The sequence below is a fragment of the Nelusetta ayraudi genome, unplaced genomic scaffold (assembly GCF_046127955.1).
Source record: "Nelusetta ayraudi isolate G7.1 ecotype Tasmania unplaced genomic scaffold, CSIRO-AGI_Nayr_v1 ptg000053l, whole genome shotgun sequence".
In the NCBI taxonomy this organism is placed as follows: Eukaryota; Metazoa; Chordata; class Actinopteri; order Tetraodontiformes; family Monacanthidae; genus Nelusetta; species Nelusetta ayraudi.
In genome coordinates this window covers 4,111,759-4,126,004 of record NW_027466103.1, presented here as the reverse complement: position 1 = coordinate 4,126,004, position 14,246 = coordinate 4,111,759, and the positions used below count along the sequence as shown (strand labels likewise).

The 14,246-nt window shown below is 47.8% G+C and overlaps 1 protein-coding gene and 2 long non-coding RNA genes across 3 annotated transcripts in view; 2 read left to right on the top strand and 1 right to left on the bottom strand.

Annotated features, from left to right (window-relative positions):
- LOC142896435 (uncharacterized) overlaps positions 1-14,246 on the top strand; it is a 393,522-nt gene that overhangs the window by 93,849 nt on the left and 285,427 nt on the right. The window lies entirely within an intron of this gene.
- On the bottom strand, positions 3,395-12,305 carry LOC142896393 (uncharacterized). Its single transcript, XR_012928345.1, has 3 exons — positions 12,187-12,305; positions 4,546-4,734; positions 3,395-4,513 (listed from the first exon to the last, which is right to left on the bottom strand). It is a non-coding gene; the product is annotated as an uncharacterized LOC142896393 (long non-coding RNA).
- On the top strand, positions 7,166-7,974 carry LOC142896326 (uncharacterized). Its single transcript, XR_012928336.1, has 3 exons — positions 7,166-7,250; positions 7,486-7,661; positions 7,768-7,974. It is a non-coding gene; the product is annotated as an uncharacterized LOC142896326 (long non-coding RNA).

Genomic DNA, 14,246 nt, shown 5'->3' with positions numbered 1-14,246 from the left:
CGAGACCAGGACGGCTGATCAGTGGATCAGTAAACAGCCTCCACCACCAGCATGATCCCGCTCAGCCTGCGTACATTCATTCCTGCAATTAGGACGTCTTTGTAAACACACGTATATTTTTTGGGTGAACGTGGCTCTCGGCTACGAAGGGCTGGACCCTTTCTAAGATTAAAGTCCTCAATGTTTGTTTCGACTCTGTAAAAAAAAAAAGTTGCTTTACACGACCCCAAAAGCCACAAGACACGAAGCTGCGAAAACCTCTTCAGAACGGGACGACTTACAATCATTCATCATGGCAGACAGATGCCCGTGTTTGCAGTGCACGTGTGCATGCGTGTGTGCGCGTGCGTGCGTGTGTGTGTGTTTTTTAAATGTGCTATGTATGTGTTTTACCCCAAACCTTTCATTTACTCAGTATTATGTCACCGAGCTTTATTATGTCACCACATCTTAGTCTGCTGAAAGCATACACAAGACAAGCCTTCACGAGAACTCAGAAGGCAGTAGCTAGCTAACTACGCCACTAGCCACAAACAGCCGCCCTAAACACCCTAAAACACTAAAGGACATTTGCACTTTTATGTAAATGGAAAAAATTAATTGGGGCGCTCATGACAAAAATAGGAGACACAAGTAGTGCTTGTACGAATAGCACGGCATTAGCCCGGCTAGCACTAGCATCGCTCTGCTCCTTCCTGCCAGAAGGAACTTTGGAGAGAGACACGTTCCTAGAATAACAGGTCCTACTTTGTGTGTGTGTGTGTGTTTGTGTGTGTGTGTGTGCTGAAAAGGGATAATTGCTTATCTGAGCTCACACAAGATGCCCCTCCACCCCACCTTTTTTTGTTCAATGGCAACATAAACTTCTTCTGCATTCTTGAGGAGAGTAATGTTGACCTCCTCTCTCTCTCCTGCCGTCTTTGTGTATACAAGCGGAAAGACTGTGTGAGCATGTGGTGCTTTGTGTGTTTGCGAGTGCTTGTGCATGTTGCAAATGCTACACTTTTGAAAATAGATGGACTAGGGAAGTGTAGAGCTTCTCTGCAGAAGGGTGAGTGAGTTACGGGGGAGATGGTGTTTGATGGCGGTGTGGGGTGGGTGGGGGGTTGAGTGTGGTGATGGGTCGGGAGGAGGGTGGGTGGTTTAAGCGTGTACTTGTGAGTCAGACTTTAGCAATGAGGGAGTAACAGAGGCCATGAATGAGAGCGCTTGTTTATGTGGGTCAGTCGGCTCCTTTTTAACCCCTACAACTTTTTTTGTTTTGTTTTTCACTGGAAAAGGAAGTAGCTGCTCCAAACCCCTCACACACCCTCCACCCCCTCGTGGACCCTTCACCCACCCTTCACCCCATCATGCACACCCCACCCCCACCCCACTAAGTCGTGCCCAACTGAAAGACAAATTGTAGGGGTGAAAAATAAAAGCTCGAGTCCAACAGGCCACCAAGTCAGACCTAATCTCTCGCCATCCACCCACGGTTCCGTATGCCCTGGAAGCAAAGTCGTCCTCCTGACCTCACCTGAACCTCTGGGATCAAACCGTAACTCCAAAAACCGTTGCGAACATTTCGCACAGGGCCAAATGTGATGGGATCGAACAAACTGCCGGCCGTGTTTGTGCAGCTGTGTTCGGCGGAGGAACGACATCAAGTTGAAACATTAGCTGCTTCAATCGGGAATTGAGTGGCTGTAAAAACGCCACGTCTTTCGTTCAGGAAGCACCTGAACCAAAACTCCCTTTCCCCTCCTCCGCCTCCCCTCCTTCTCCTTTACAACAACACTATCCATCCATCCATTTTCCATACCCACTTAGTCCCGAGGTCAGGGTCACGGGGGTCTGCTGGAGCCTATCCCAGCCGTCTTAGGGCGAAGGCAGGGGACACCCTGGACAAGTCGCCAGTTCATCGCAGGGCCACATAGAAACAGACAACCATTCACACTCACATGCACACCTACGGACAATTTAGAATGTTCAATTGACCTCACATGCATGTTTTTGGAGTGTGGGAGGAAGCCGGAGAACCCGGAGAGAACCCACGCAGACACAGGGAGAACATGCAAACTCCACACAGACAACAACACTACTTCAGTCTGATTAAAAAAATAAAAAAAAAACTTTGATTCTTCGAAATACATATTTCTTTTCTCAGACCTTCCATCCATTCCATTTTCTAATCTACATAATTCTTGTGGAGTCAGTCAAAGGGAAATCATGCAGCCTGTTGCCAGTACAGTGGTACTTTATTGCTGTATGCCAACTACGGCCCGGGGGATGGATGGATGGATAGATAGATAGCTAGATAGATAGATAGATAGATAGACTTTTGACTTTTAAAACACACTTTATTCTACAAATTCTGGCAAATAATGTTTACATATTATTTTTGGATAAAGTAAACTAAAAGTGTGGAAAAAGCACATTTGGGCTCTAAAAAAACTATACTTTAAGTACTAAAGAGCCATTGTTATTTACAGTACACAGAACATGATTAATAGCCCACACTTCCACAAAACCAGCAAGGTTGTTCGTCGATAGATAGATAGATGTCATTTATTGATCTTTTTGGGAAACTACACTGTTGCAGCACTTAAAAATAAAAAAAATATATAAAAATAAAACACACAATAGTTACAAAAACACTCAAATCAATCTACTGTATGTACAACAAACAGCCAATAGCAATAACAGATATGCAAAAATTGTGCAGAGGCAGGGATAAGCAAGGTCTCCTAAACCATCAGTGCAAAGGTCTCTAGTTTGCAGCCACTGACAGAACCAGCCTTCTTAAACAGTTTGTTTGTTAGTATGCACTCAAAAGTAAAAGAAAAAGAATAACAACAGAGGGGGTGGGAAATAACGTGTCTCCAAACTGGGTATTGTCATCTAAGTGTCAGGGAGCCTTCAGCGCTCCAGATTCACAGGTTATTAGCATGTTTGAAGCTAACTGTCTTACGTTAGCATGCGCTCGTGTGATCAGCGTCAATAATGTCACGACGGCGGGCTTCAGAAGTTGACCACCCAGGAAAGTCAAAGCTTTCACTTACAGACAAAGATTAATGAATGGATTTAAAGTCCATTGGCCCATCTTGGTGTTTTTTGTTTTGCATTTCATTCGCAACAGCAGGCAATGCATAACCTACAGTCAGGTTGTCAGGTATACCTAATAAATTGGCTAGAGAGCGTGTGTGCCTTTAACGCTGTGTCCACATGCAACAACGTCGACGTAATGAAAAAGAAAAATATCTCTGAGCGACAACCTTAAGTGTGATTCATCTGCTTGGTTCCACCGAGGTTTGATCGTCCAGCGACCATCACTACCAGTGTGATTATTGTCCTCTTCCTCCTCTTCTTCCTCCTCCTCTACCTCATCTTCCTTCTCCTTCCCCTTCTCCATCTCCTTCTCCACCTCCTCCAACGACTCAACAGTCCAAAAAAATCTGTTGCTTCATAGGTGGATGAGAGCGATTCAACCTGCAGTCCATCTGGAGGAACCACATCAAACTATCCACATCTCGACCCCACGCTCCCCTCCCCACCTGCAAGGCAACAAGTCTCCAGGACATCGCTGCCAGAGCAGGGAATGTTTGGAATGCGGCCCTCTGGTCAGTAGGCCATTTGAGGCTGGAGTTGCTTCCAGAGTCGGAACAACAAAGAGCTTCTCTGGAGCAGGAACCTCCTGGAACCTTCCGTATATGACCTCCCACTTGGCCAGCTGTTGGGGGAGTGGGGTTTGGCGGGGGACCACTGTCGTCCAAACATATCAGCTCTCACGTTGTTCAAGAGGTGGTGGGGCGGGATGTTGAGCTGTTCGCTCGCATTTTGAGCTTTGTAACATCATATTGAGTGCATTCCGTGATCCCATGTTGACGTCAGCCTGCCTGGAATGTCTGTCGGTCCACTAATCTTTCCCACCCTTCCTCAGCACCGCCTCCACTGCCGGCCGTCACTGCTGCCACCACAGGGGCGTGTCATCAGAGTTCGAACACGTGGGAGCGAGAAGTGCGAGCACGGTCACCACTTTCAACGTCGTCGGGAAAGATAGAGCGTGTCTTTGTGTGGACACAGGGCCACAGAAACATCCACTTTTTTAACCGGAAAAAACAAGATAGCTAATCACAAGGGGTTTATCTTGTGAATAAAATAAACCTCGGCAGAACATGTGGCAGCCAATCGCAGAAGCCTGTTGGCGCTGGTGGAGACTGTGAAGGTGGGCGTCTGGGAGTGTGAAGTGTTGGTTTGTCCAAGAAGAAGTCGTACCAAAGTACTAAGTTCTAGAAGTTTTAATTTAGAAAAAACAAGCAAGCATGTACAAGGATTCTCCCATTGTTTGGCCTGAGAAGTACAACCAGGTGAACCAATAAAGAAAGTCTCCAGGTGACCTCCCAAGGGAGAATCAAGATTCTGGCACCATCGTTTATATGGGATGAAGTCCTCACTGATTGGCTATAATTTGTTTTTAGGGAGAGATCGTGATTTAAGCTTAACCGCTGTGGTTGGCTTCCTCTGGACCCTCCTTATGATTCAGCCAATAGAAGCAGTTGACACACTTAAAGCGTGATAGTTGAGAAAGAAGGATTAGGAGGGAATAGCACCTGGAAGGAGAAGGACAAACTCAAGGATCAATTCTGCCAACTGACCTCCACGTACATCCTGGACTCTGGAACCCAGCTCCTTTAGATGGTCTCTCACTGTGATTTTGGCCTACGACCCGAATATCAGTACAGAGTTCCAGGCCTTCTTGGAGTCCCTGGGGGGGTGCTGGATGGTGCTCTGACTAGGCACTCCGATGTTCTGCTGGGGGACTTCAACGCACATTGTGGGCAACAACAGTGAGACTTGGAAAAGCGTGAAGGGGAGGAACGGCCTCCCTAATCTGAACCCAGGCGATGTTCTGTTGCTGGACTTCTGTGCTAGTCACCGTTTATCCATAACACAAGCACAAGGGTGTCCACTGTTGAACTTGGCAGCAGGATGCCCTGACCTGGAGGTCGATGATCGACTTTGTTGTTGAGTCATCTGACCTCCGTCCATGTGTCTTGGACACTGGGGCAAAGAGAGGGGTCAAACTGTCAACTGATCACTACCTGGTGAACAGTTGGAGCCGCTGGTGTGGGAGGAGACAGGAGAGACTCGGCAGGCCCAAGCGTATCGCAAGCGTGTCTGTTGGGAATGTCTGGTTCAGCCCTCTGTCAGCGCGGTCTTCAACTCCCACCTCCGGGAAAGCCCAATCCATCCGGGAGGTTGGAGACATTGAGTACGAATGGACCATATTCTCCACCTCTATTGTCAATGCAGTGCTCGTAGCTGTGGTCGGAAGGTCTTTGGTGCCTGTTGCGGTGGCAACCCCTGAAGCCGGTGATGGACACCGGAAGTAAGGGATGTTGTCAAGCTGAAGAAGGAATACTATCAAGCCATGCTGACTCATGGAACCACTGAAGCAGCTGCTGGGTGCTGACAGGCCAAGCGTCCTACAGCTCAGGCGGTAGTGGAGGGTAAAACTAAAGCCTGAGAAGATTTCAAGGGGGCCATGGAGGAGGACCGCCGGTCGGCCTCGAAGAAGTTCTGGCAAACCGTCCAGTGCCTCAGGAGGGGGAAGCAGTTCGCCACCAACACTGTTTATGGTGCGGGTGGGGAGCTAATGACTTCAACTGGGGATGTTGTTAGACTCCAGTTGGGCTGTCCTTTGTCACTGGTTCTGTCCATTATTTTCATGGACATAATTTCTAGGCGCAGCCAAGCGCCGGAGGGGGTCGGGTTAGGGAACCACATGATTGCACCTCTGCTTTTAGCAGATGATGTGGTCATGTTGGCTTCAACAAGCCAGGACCTCCAATGGCAGGTTTGCAGCTGTGTGTGAAGCAGCTGGGATGAGAATCAGCACCTCCAAGTCCGAGGCCATGTTTCTCAACCGGAAAAAGATGACCTGCCCCGGTGGAGAGACCCTGCCTCAGGTGGAGGAATTCAAGTATTTCGGGTTCTTGTTCACAAGTGAAGCAAGGCGCAGCGCGAAAGAATCCTCCCTCTTCCGTTTGACTCTGTTGGCTGTTGTTGTCAGCAAAAAAAACAAAACCACAAAAAAAACCTGGTGCCAACCCGGCTGACAAAGTTAGTGTGGAGGTGCAGAGGAGGCAAACGTCCCATTGAGTTGACAGGATCTCGTAGGTCAGCTGAAACAATGGAGGCTGCAAAAAGAAGATTCTTTGCAGTACTGCATGGGAAACGGCTTGTGCATGACCACAAAGTTGTTGTTTTTTTTTTCTGGTTGTGGATGACGAATGTTCTGGTCTGGTCATCATCGATCCGTTTGACTCAGTGCCATTTGCACCATTTTAAGGCAATGCATGCAGGTTTTGGTAACTGCCGAATGTGCAGGGCAAATAAACAGCGTCTTGTCAAATTAATGGAGTTTGGCAATTATCAATCTGTAAAATCCCAATGACCCCGCACCCCCAAGCTAATGGCACCCCCCACCCACCCAACTACACAATGTCTTTTTGCACATCAGTTGTTGCCCGTGATTCATTTTTCTCCAGAGCAAAACTGTGACTATCATCCAGTCATTTTGAAGCTCTTTCTCTTTCATTTCTTTTGCCGCCCTCGTTTGCCTTCCTTAAGTCCTGAATGCTCCTCTCCTCTTCTTTCCTTTCCTCTCCTCTCATCCTCTCCTCCCCTGATTCTCCCCCCTCCTCCTCCTCTCCCTGCCTCCTCCTCTTTATTTCCAGCACTTTCATCCATCACCAGCGCCGGCTCTTCCTTGAGTCATCGCTCTCGCCTCCCTCCATCACCATCGCTCCAACTTTCTCTCTTGCACAATTTCTCTCCTTTGATATCAACCTCCCACACAGACTGCTGGGTCGCAGTGTCTCTCTCTTTGAAGGCCTGGGACGTGGTTATGGTGGTGGTGGTGGTGGTGGTGGTAGCGCTACCTGGTCATTTGTGTTCTTATTACATGAGAAAAAAGTGTGTGTTGGGTGTGGAGGGGACTTAACAAGTAAAAATGAAAAGCATTGCTTTTCCTCGCACCTAGAAAAAAGATGCAGATGTCGCTGCTCGCAGAGGAGATCTTTCACCAGCAACTCGGCAGCCGTGTTAAAACAAGACGTCTGAACAGCTGCCGCAGGTGGGGTGGGAGGGGTGATTGGGGGGTTTAAGGGGGAGGGGGGATTGGGGTTGTAGATTTGTTTCTTTATGTTCTCAGGGCCAAGTGTCGCCCCACAGTGAGCATCAAACGGGACTCAACTGCAGTCGAGGTGAGCTCTCCTTTTTTCCTCTTCTTCTTTTGTTTTGTTTTGCTTTGGGTTTTTTCAAAACTTAAAACCTTTCACTGAAGAATTCCCCCCCTTACCCCACTCCCGCCCCACCCCCTAGCCTTGTCCTCCCCTCCGCCTTGGCAGGCAGCACGAGCCTTGATGTCTGTCTGGGATGTTCCTATTTTCTTAAATCAAACCAAGAAGGGTCTCTCTCTCTCTCCCTCCCCTCCTCCAGCTCCCGAGGCTGCTTTTAATCCCCTTGTCATGAGAGGAACCGCAGAATAATATCCTCATAGTTTGTTTCCATTTCCACAAGTATGCCTGGGACAAAAGGCACATTTTTCATCTGTCTGGCAGAGCTTCTCATCGCTGACACACTATTGTTGAAGCACCAACAACAAAGAAGAAAAAGTGAAGGGATGGGATGGGGCCGGGGGTCGGAGGGTGTATTACCTCAGTGGTTAGCACTCTATTAGCTTGTATTTCAGGTTGTTTTATGTTTGCCGCTGTGTCGTAGGTGGGCTGTAATGGGATCATGAGTGTCAGGCCCCACAGACTCCTGGGAAGTTTTTCTTCTTTTTGCCCGTTACCCCTTTTAAGAGAGACAACAGTGGACGGACGGACCACCCTGACGGGGATTAAAGGTTCACAAGGCTACCAAGTCATCTATCTACATGTGCTGACTGGCAGAGAATAATAAAAAAGTGAAAAATGTTGTGTTGGGAAGCGGTTGTTGTGTTTTAGTCGCATAGGTTGACGGGGTGCATTCAATTAAACGGGGGTCTGAGTCGGTCTGTTTAAAACATATACGTCAGCTCCAACTCCTTCACAATAGCAGTTGGCCGTAACCTGCTAGCTCAGGTATGGGCAAACTACAGCCATGTGCGGCCCGTTTAGATTTTCAATCCTGTCTGCCAAACTTGAAGATAATATATTATGATATTAAAACACGTGTATTCTACATATCCCATAAGAATTTTTTTTTTTCTCCTATGAGGTATGAGAAACACTCCATCCATCAGCTCCTCCTCTGACCCCAAAAAGTTTGCCCACTCCTGCTAGCTGCTGACAGCGTGTGACTGGGGCTTCAAAAAAAAGGGGGAGTAAAAGAAAAAACGGTCATGTTGAGGCAGGATCACATAGCGAAACAGCAAACAACCAGATTGATGACCATCAAAAATGCAACTATAGCTAGTTGTCACTACAGCTGTGTTTCCATTTTATTTATTTATTTATTTTTACAAAATAAAAGCGATTTTTCGAAAATTTTTGACAAAGTACAATTGCGATTTGCAGGTGTTTCCATTGAATGGTGTGAAGCACATAAGCCATAATTCTCGTAAAATCTCATCCCACGAGACCCCACATTGAGGAGGATCAAGGTACAAAACATTTTTCCTTTTGGAAACGTAAACCTGTACGTCACGTCCAGGGAAATGTAAATGCTAAAAAAAAGTCTTTCCATTACATTTTTGCGATATACCTCTATATTGATACATCTAAAAAACCACCTCATGAGAGTGTTTAGTGATATTTGAGAGGTTTTTCAAAGTTCAGGTCTTTCCATTACCAGTTTTTTATCGCAATATTTAAGTTTTGCGCAATTCTAGTAGTAATGGAAATGCAGCCATGAGCAATTGTTAAAAACAGCAGTAAAGGTAATCTGTCTACCGCCCCCCCACCCCTCCTCCATGTGAAAAAGTTAGAGAGCAGGAAGGCAGGAGTCCACAGCAGCCCCCTTATCTATCACTGAGACGTCAGCTTGAGGCCGACCTGTCAGCCAGCCAGTCATTCAGTCAGCCAGTCATTCAGCAGAGATAGAGCTTTGTGAACAGACAGTGACAAAACAGTATTTACTGGGAAAGGTTTCGAAAAATCATTCAATCTAATTGTGGCAAGGCGCAGAGGGCCCGGGCAGGCTTTGAACCCCAGACTCACGGGTAATAGCCATGCGCCCGGGCGCATGATCAATTGGAGGCATAGTGACAGGACCGCCACTGTCACATAATGTAAATAGAGAAAGTGGAGATGATAAAAGCAAGGCAGAGCGAGAGAGGGTGTGTCTTTATAATTGCAAGTTTGGTGAAGTGGTTGTAGGATAAAACGGCCTGGGAGTTTCCCTGGTTCACTTTTTTTTTTTGCTAAATTCACCTGAAGAACAGAGGCCGAAGGCGAAAGACAGAGAGGAAAATGGCTGTGAATGGAAAGAGAGTGAAAAAAAGTAGACAAAAGTTTAATTACAGAAACACTGACCCATATAAAATACATTTGAAAAAAAAAAAAAAGAGAAGCAGACACAAGTGGAAACCAGAGGAATGTGATCTAACTGGGAGACACATCCATCCATCCGTCCATCCAGCCTTCTGCTGTGTTTCCACAAGTGCTGCTGAGCAGGGTGGATTGGCCACAGCAGCCAGGAACAAAAAATTAAAATTAGAGGATGAGCTAAAATGAGCAGAGCTGAATCTGCTGCAGCCGAGCTGAATGGCTGGAAACACAAGTCATAGGGCCAAACTCCTCTTCTACTTCTGAGCTTCAGCCAAGAGAAATGTTGCTTGGCCTGTGCACCCAGGAGAGAGACGGATTCCTCCACAAACAGTGCACAGGGCCACTAGCAGTGCAGCTAGTTAGCCTAGTTGTGTGGCTGGTTAATTAGTTAGCCAGGGCTGCAGTCCCTCCGGCTGAGATCTCGTCTCTTCAGGACCTCGACTCTGAAGTCCAACCAACAGAGCCAGAGCCAATCAGTTGCTTCTATTCAAACACTGCTGCTACTTCTCTCTCTCTCTCTCTCTCTCTCTCTCTCTCTCTCTGTCTCTCTCTCTCTCTTTCTCTCTCTCGCTCTCTCTCTCTCTCTCTCTCTGGTGCGAGTGCAAAGTGAGTTTGGTGAGTGTGTGAGTGCATTCTCCAAAACTGAAGCATGTAGTTTGTCACAGGAGAAAAGTCTACATTACTCCAAAAGATGCAGACAGTCCCCTTCAACCTGAGCCTGAATTTTAACATTGATGGTTTCAAATACATTGTCTTTGTAACTTCAGAGACAATTAAATGTTTTGGGTGCAAGTCTTAGGGGCATCTCATTTGAGCTTGTCCCGAAGCCGGGACAGAAGATGCCAGTGGCAGTGAATGATGTCTTTATGGAAGACACGTTGGAGGTAAATTCAAGAAAACGCTGTAGAAACTCTATGATGAAGAAGAGAAGGCTTAATGTTCTGCCTCTCAGGAGGAAAAGAACACTTTCTACTCAGTTGAAAAGGTTAGGAGGTTCTTTGTGGAAAGCAAAGGTCAGAGAGCTATTAAACCTGAGCTGTTCTTTCCCGATGTAAATGGTTTTATAAGATCAGTAACCCGACTTAGAGGTTTTTTTGTGATCAAGAGATCTGCAGACTGAAAAAAATAGTGACCAAAGCCAGGGCAGCACTGATTGAGCAGAATGACTGCTTTCTTTTTTCAATTTTCTCTATCATGTATTTTTATGTGATTTTTGCTTTTTTTTCCATGACGCTGCTCTTTTTAAAATGTGCGAACTGAAAAAGCTGGACGTTATTTTAGTCCAAGAGACTCACAGTGAGAGGAGCAGTGAGGGGGACTGGAGGAAGGAGTGGCCAGCGCTGTATTTTCTCAGCCACAAGTTGTCCACGAGCGCTGGAGTGGGGATCCTCTTCTCCAGAACCTTCAGTCCTCAGACTGTGGAGCTACATGACATCAAGGCTGGACACGCCATCATGGTCAAGGCGCTGTTGGAGACACAAAAGCTGGTCTTCCTGTGTGTTTATGCCCCTGTCTCGGGTGTCAACAGAATGCTTCTTTGAAATGTTTTATGTGATGTCATTGGTGGGGTTGCTGATGTGGTTCTATTTCTGGGGGATGAATTTAATTGCACTGCTGAGGCCACAATTGACTAGAATCACCTGGAGCCTCATCCTGCCATGTCTGCTCGGCTCAGGCGTCTCATTGAGACTCATGATTTAAAGGACGTGTGGGGGCGGGGTTCAACTGCAGGACCAGGCAACACATCTGGTCTCACTGCAGGGGTAATACCATGTCTCTGGCCATACTAAATTGTTTTCATTGTTTTAAACATTATTTTAGTGTTTTTAAAAGCTGCTGTATTGTCCCAGTGGGTGTCTCTGATTACTCCTTGGTTCACTGTGTTCTTTTTATTCAGAATGTAAAAACATCCAGTGCCTACTAGCATTTTAATACAAAACTTTTAGCAGACCAGCTTTTTAGAGAGGCTTTTACATTTGTATAGCTCTCACATAAAAAGAAGAAGTCAATCTTTAAAACACTGCAGTGGTGGTGGGATTTTAGGAAAATGGTAATACAGTAATTTTCTAAACAGTATAATCACGTCACCAAGCACATCCCTTAAGAACCTGGAGACTGAGGTACAGAGCCTACTAAGCTGTACAGGAGATCAAGGGAAGGTTAAAGTGCTTAAGAGTAAAACAGCTGCCTTAACTAGCTTGTTAGGCATCACTGGACAGGGAGCCTTGGTTTGCTCTCGCTTTATGGACGCCACCGTGATGGATGCCTCGTCCAAGTTCTTCTTTGGTCTGGAGAACAGGTACGGACAGAGGAAAATCATCCATTGTCTGCGCTCTAATGATGGGTCCTCACTGATGGAGTTCGGGTGGCAGAGGGCCTCGACAACCCGGGCCTCGGAAACTGGCTGTAGGGAGCTTGTGCAGGAGGTTGAGAGGTACCGGCTAGATATAGTCGGGCTCACCTCCACGCACAGCATGGGCTCTGGAACCCAGCTCCTTGAGCTCCTCCTCGGCGGGTTGATGTGGGGTTGCATATTGCCCCACAGCTTAGCTGTGTTGGAGTTCACCATAATGGACGAGAAGGTTGCGTCGCTTTACATTCGGGTTGGGGACAGGTCTCTCACTGTGATTTCGGCCTATGGCCCGAATAGCAGTGCAGAGTACCCAGCCTTCTTGGAGTCCCTGGGAGGGGTGCTGGATGGTGCTCCGACTGGGGACTCCGTTGTTCTGCTGGGGGACTTCAACACACATGTGGGAAGTAACAGTGAGACCTGGAGAGGCGTGATTGGGAGGAAAGGCCTCCCTGATCTGAACCCGAATGGTGTTCTCTTGCTGGACTTCTGTGCTAGTCACAGTTTGTCCATAATGTTGTGGAAAAGAGCGAAGATGCCGATGCAGGAATGCTGGGATAATTAGTAATTTAATGAACAAACAATAAAAAAGGGATCGGAGCTCCGAGGCACAAAACACAGTAAAAATGGGAGTGCGAGTGCATGTGCAAAGAGGGAAGGAGGAAGAAGGTCTTTTATACAGTGGGCCGGGAGGGGAAGAGATAAGGAAAGAACAGGGAGGAGAACAGAGAGAGACAAACCAACGACTATACGATAGTTGACCGATTTCACAGCTCATATCCTGTACAGGGAGAGGATGAGCACATCAGTGGCAGGCCATAAAAGAAAGTGAAATACGATGCGTATATGTTAGCCTAGGATTCTAACAGTTTACACGTGCTACTAGTGATCATACAATATAAACCAAGATAAAGAATAACACAAGAATACTTTTCCATTACAATAACAAACACCATGTTCGAGCACAGGGGTGTCCACCGGTGCACTTGGCATCAGGATGCCCTGGGACGGTGATGATCGACTTTGTTGTTGTGTCATCTGACCTCCGTCCATGTGTCTTGGACACTCGGGTGAAGAGAGGGGCTGAGCTGTCAACTGAGACTCAACAAGCCCAAACGTATAGTGAGGGTTTGTTGAGAATGTCTGGTTGAGCCCTCTGTCAGTGCAGTCTTCAACTCCCACCTCCGGGAGAGCTTCTCCCAGATCCCAGGGGAGGTTGGAGACATTGAGTCCGAATGGACCATGTTCTCCACCTCCATTGTTATTGCTCTATTGTCGCAAGGTCTCCCGTGCCTGTCGAGGTGGTAACCCCCGAATCCTGTGGTGGACACCGGAAGTAAGGGACACCGTCAAGCTGAAGAGGTAGTCCTATCGAGCCATGATGGGTCATAGGGCTCCGGAAGCAGCTGATGGGTACCGGCAGGCCAAGCGTGCTGCAGCTCGGGCGGTAGTGGAGGCAAAAACTCGGGCTTGGGAGGAGTTCAGGGAGGCCATGGAGGAGGACTTTCGGTCGGCCTCGAAGAAGTTCTGGCAAACCGTCCGGCACCTCAGGAGGGGGAAGCAGTTCGCCACAACACTGTTTACGGTGCAGGTGGGGAGATGGTGACTTCAACTAGGAATGATGTCCGGCAGTGGAAGGAATCTCCTTAATCCTGCCATTGCGTCTTCCACTTCCACAAGGAAGCTGAGGCGGGGGACTCGGGGGAGGACTTATCCATTACCCAAGTCGAAGTTACCAAGGTGGTCGGAAAGCTCCTTGGTGGCGGAGGGGGTGGATGAGATTCGCCCCGAGTACCTCAAGTCTCTGGATGTGCAGGGACTGTCGTGGCTGACACGTCTCTGTAACATCACTTGGCGGTTGGTGACAGTGCTTCTGGACTGGCAGACTGGGGTGGTGGTTCCTCTTTTTAGGAAGGGGGACCGGAGGGTGTGCTTTAATTATAGAGGGATTCAACTCCTCAGCCTCCCCGGTAAAGTCTATTCCAGGGTGCTGGAGAGGAGGATACGGCCAATAGTCGAACCTCGGATTCAGGAGGAACAGTGCGGGTTCCGTCAGGGTCATGGAACACTGGACCAGCTCTACACTCTCCGTCGGGTGCTTGAGGGTTTATGGGAGTTCGTCCAACCAGTCTACATGTGCTTTGTGGATTTGGAGGAGGCGTTCGACTGTGTCCATCGACGCATCTTGTGGGGGGTTCTCCAGGAGTATGGGGCCCAGGGACCTCTGTTATGGGCCGTTCGGTCCCTGTATGATTGGAGCAGGAGTCTGGTTCGCATCTCCAGCAGTACGTCAGACTTGTTCCCAGTGCATGTTGGACTCCAGCAGGTGCTGTCCTTTGTCACTGGTTCTGTCCATTGTTTTCATGGACATAATTTCT